At 50.2% G+C, this 4,991-nt stretch overlaps 1 pseudogene; it reads right to left on the bottom strand.

The window, feature by feature from the left end:
- Nucleotides 1-2,583: 2,583 nt before the first annotated feature.
- Nucleotides 2,584-3,318, bottom strand: LOC118006854 (annotated as a pseudogene).
- Between the last annotated feature and the right edge of the window lie 1,673 nt (nucleotides 3,319-4,991).

The following is a 4,991-nucleotide window of genomic DNA, read 5'->3' as shown; positions in this document are numbered from 1 at the left end:
AACTATGGAAGGAGTCTAAATGTCCATCAACAGAAGAATGGATAAAGAAGATGTGGTGTGTGTGTATATATATATATACCGAGAATATCATGCACCTATCAAAAAAATGAAATCTTGCCATTTGCAACGACGTGGATGGAACTACAGTGTATTATGTTAAACAAAATAAGTCACTCAGAGAAAGACAATTATCCTATGATCTCAGTGATATGAGGAATTTGAGGAACAAAACAGAGGATCATAGGCGAAGGGAGGGAAAAATGAAACAAGACGAAACCAGAGAGAGAGACAAACCATAAGAGACTCTTAATCTCAGGAAACAAACTGAGGGTTGCTGGAGTAGAGGGGGTTGGGAGGCGTGGGGTGACTGGGTGATGGACATTGGGGAGGGTATGGGCTATGGTGAGCACTGTGAATTGTATAAGACCGATGAATCAAAGACCTGTACCCCTGAAACAAATAATACATTATACGTTAATTTAAAATTCACTAAAATAATAAAAATAAAACAAAAGCAGGTGACCTCAAGCTGTATTACAAAGCTGTCATCATCAAGACAGTATGGTACTGGCACAAAACAGACACATAGATCAATGGAACAGAATAGAGACCCCAGAAATGGATCCTCAACTCTATGGTCAACTAATCTTCCACAAAGCAGGAAAGAATACCCAATGGAAAAACGACAGTCTCTTCAATAAATGGTGTTGGGAAAATTAGACAGCCACATGCAGAAGAATGAAACTGGACCATTCTCTTACACCATATACAAAGGTAAACTCAAATTGGATGAAAGACCTCAATGTGAGACAGGAATCCATCAAAATCCTAGAAGAGAACACAGGCAGCAACCTCTTCGACCTCAGCCACAGCAACTTCTTGCTAGACACGTCTCCAAAGGCAAGGGTAACAAAAGCAAAAATGAACCTTTGGGACTTCATCAAGATAAAAAGCTTCTGCACAGCAAAGGAAACAGTCAACAAAACTAAGAGGCAAGCCATGGAATGGGAGAAGATATTTGCAAATGACATTACAGATAAAGGGCTGGCATCCAAGATCTATAAAGAACTTCTCAAACTCAACACCCAAAAAACAAATAATCCAATCAAGAAATGGGCAGAACACATGAACAGACACTTCTCCAAAGACATACAAATGGCTAACAGACACATGAAAAAACGCTCCACATCACTAGCCATCAGGGAAAAAGAAATTAAAACCACATTGAGATACCACCTTACACCACTCAGAATGGCAAAAATCAACAAGGCAGGAAACAACAAATGTTGGTGAGGATGTGGAGAAAGGGGAACCCTCTTACACTGTTGGTGGGAATGCAAGCTGGTACAGCCACTCTGAAAAACAGTATGGAGTTTCTTCAAGACGTTACAAATAGAACTACCCTACCACCCAGCAATTGCACTACTGGGTATTTACCCCAAAGATACAGATGTAGTGAAAGGAAGGGGCACCTGCCCCTCAATGTTCATAGCAGCAATGTCCACAAGAGCCAAACTGTGGAAGGAGCCGAGATGCCCTTCAACAGACGAATGGATAAAGAAGATGTGGTATATATGTACAATGGAATATTCCTCAGCTGTCAGAAAGGATGAATACCTACCATTTACATTGACATAGATGGAACGGGAGGGGATTATGCTAAGTGAAATAAATAAATCAGAGAAAGACAATTATCATATAGTTTCACTCCTATGTGGAATGTCAGGAATAGCACAGAGGACTACAGGGGAAGGGAGGGAAAACTGAACAGGAAGAAATCAGAGAGGGAGACAAACCATGAGAGACTCTGGACTCCGGTAAACAAACTGAGGGTTACAGAAGGGAGGAGGGTGGGGGGATGGGGTAACTGGGTGACGGGTATTAAGGAGGGTACGTTGTGATGAGAACTGGGTGTTATAGGCAACTAATGAATCACTGAACACTACATCAAAATCTACTGATGTACTATATGTTGGCTAATGAATTTAAATTTAAAAAATTAAATAAAATTAATAAATAAAAAATAAATCCACGGCAGGAAATGGAAATAACCCAGAGGGCGCCATGCTCCTGGAGGCTGAGCTAGCGGTCACGGCCAAGGCCTCTGGCGGTGAGGGCACCGGGGTTCTGAGAGGTGGCTCGGTGCAACCCTGACCCTGAAGCCCCATGGCCATGGCAAGGTGCAAGGACTGGGAGGGAAGACCCAGCCAGGACCCGTTCTGGCTCCATGGCTGCTACAGGGCTGCTCCCAGCCCCACCAGGCAGTGTCTGTTTAGAACCAGGGAGAAAACCTTTTCCCTCAATTGTTCTTTTTAAAAATGGTTGCTCAGCATTGACACAGAAAAACATCTGACATAAAACTGGAGCCATTCACAGCTGCAAATGACCCAGAAGTGAAGAAAATGTAGTGAACGCAAAGAGAGGACGTTATATCCCCAGGCAGGCCTCCTGTGAGCAGGTGTGGCTGGGGCGCTGGACACACCAGTGCAGGCTCCGCAGTGTCCCTCGAGGGGACAGAAGTAGGAACCTGCTCTGATGGCTCCGCTGAAGTCAGCACCCCCTGCTGGAGAAGGGGACAGCCCCTCATGAGTTCCGGGTGTCCTGGTGATTCTTGGGCACGGCCCAAATCTCAGCTTCTTCATGACCCGGGGCCAGCCCAGCAGCTGCACACAGGTCCTCCAGGGCCAGCCCAATAGCTGTGGGTCCCGCAGGTCCTCCAGGGACAGCACCTTGGTGGGCTTGTGGTCCAGCAGGTACCTGTTCAGGTGGCTCTTATCGTACCACATGGCCTCGATCCCATTGGCCCAGTTGACCACCATCACCTGGTGACAGGCTGAGGTCAGTCGGTGAACCTCCGCCACAACCCCCCAAAAAAGGCCCCCATGTAGTAGAAGTCACCCTGGTCCTTGGGGATGTGGGGCTGGGACTGGGACCAGCGCTCATAGCTTAAGTCCTCACGGGCCACCCAGTAGAAACCGGGGTGCAGGGTGCCAAAGAGGGGGGACAGGATCTCCATGCCCACGTGGTCACAGAACTTCATGTCCACATCCCCGCACACCATGTCATCCACCTCATGGAGGAAGGGCTCCTCACAGAAGCGGCTCATCATCGCCATGTGCTGCATGGACACATCCTGCCAGCGTGGGGCGCCGCGGACCTCAAGAACCACCACCCTTCAGTGCTCCTGGAGGGGCACACGGGACACAGCAACCAGCTGGTCGGTGAAGACATAGTAGATGACCCTGTGTCCACCATGAAGTGATTCTGCAGGAACAGCTCCAGGAAGACCCTGTATCCACAGGGGCAGGGGACAGGGCAGGAAGAGGATCACTGCCAGAGGCTGGCAGCAGGACCCCAGAGCTGGGGGTCATGGACGTGTGCACCTTCTTCATGGGGACAGGCCCTGTGCTGCTTTAAGCAACAGCCACCCTGGCCTGTCCTGAGCAAGTCCGCCGGCAGGACCTCCCTACCTTCTGCTCCCAGAGATAGGGGCCATCAGCACCCCATCTTACACAGGGGAGCCTGAGGCTTAGGAGGCTGGAAACCCATGTAGCCCCACTCTCAGCATGCTGGAGCCAGGAACACCCCCCTGTCCTGAGCTCCCAGGCAAACCCTGCAGGTGCCCTCCCCTGGCTGAATCCCTGCAGGTTCTGTCCCGACCTGCCATGAGTTGAGCACCTTTGGGCACAGCACCTGTTTCTATGCCCTACAGACTGGGTAGAATCAGCAGGGCCACTCCACTTTACCTTGAGTGGGCTGTCGCTGGTCCCCAACAGAGCTGTCTCCCCCCCCATAGGGTCCTCCCTTGAAGGCTACTGGGCCTCTGGATGACAAGGTCCATCAGTAAACCACTGGTATTCCTAGGAGGGGTCACCCTCGAACTCCCCAGATCAGGAATCAGGTTCAGCCTGTGGACAGGGAAGGGGAAAGATGACCCCTGGAAGAAAAGGGGGCTTGCTTAGACCCCAGCCTTGAATCCAAGGGTGTAGCTTCTGGTTCCAGGTCTACATCTCCCCGGCCCCAAGAAGTTGGAAGTCTTGTCCAACTTCCTCACATGGCTGGTCCCCCTTTGAGGGGACTACCTGCCCCTCACTATGGGGACAGCAGCTCCCCCATTGTCAGCAAGGGTTGTGAGCCCCTCTGAGACTGATTTTTTTAAAGACTTTATTTGACAGAGAAAGAGACAGCTAGAGAGGGAACACAAGGAGGGGGAGGGGGAGGGGGAGAAGCAGGCTCCCCGTTGAGCAGGGAGCCTGACATGGGACTTGATCCCAGGCCCCTGGGATCACGACCTGAGCCGAAGGCAGACGCTTAATGACTGAGCCACCCAGGCACCCTGAGACTGATTTTTTTACACAGGCACTAAGACTACTTCCCTGTGCCTGCCCCCATACCTCGCAGGTTAGTAAATCGCTCACACAGGGAAGGCAGGTACTACATTTAAATAGGGGACGAGCACACACACCCAGCAGACATGAGTCAGGTCACCAGGGGGCAAGTAGAGGCCCAGCCAATGGGAGAACAAGCCAGACATGATGCAAGGGGAGAGAAGAGTGCTCCTGGCAGAGGGCACAGAGAATGTAAAGGATTGGAGTCAGGCCCAAGGCACATGTGGGACAACCACACAGCTGGGTGGCCCACAGAGGGGGGCTGCGGTGGGAGAGGTGAGGCTGGAGAGGACAGACAGGTGGGGAGCAGATCGCAGAGAGGCTCAAAGGTTATGTTCTGAAACGATCAATCTGGTTACCGGAGGAGAATGGTCTCTATACAGCAGAGGACAGGGAGACCCTAATCCTAACCTCTAACCCTTAACCCTAACCCCTAACCCTAACCCTAATCAAACATCATGCTCAATTTTGAGGACTAACAGCTCTACTCTGAACTCACAAACAAGTCCATCATTCTGGCTTTCACTCATTGCCCAGTATTGTACTGAAAGTTCTACCCAAAACAATAAGGCAAGAAATAAGGCATCCATATGTGAAAGGAAA

This window comes from Mirounga leonina, unplaced genomic scaffold (assembly GCF_011800145.1).
Source record: "Mirounga leonina isolate KUSES-001 unplaced genomic scaffold, KU_Mleo_1.0 Mir_99388, whole genome shotgun sequence".
Lineage (NCBI taxonomy): Eukaryota > Metazoa > Chordata > Mammalia > Carnivora > Phocidae > Mirounga > Mirounga leonina.
The sequence above is the reverse complement of the archived record's forward strand: the minus strand, read 5'-3'. Positions and strand labels throughout refer to the sequence as shown.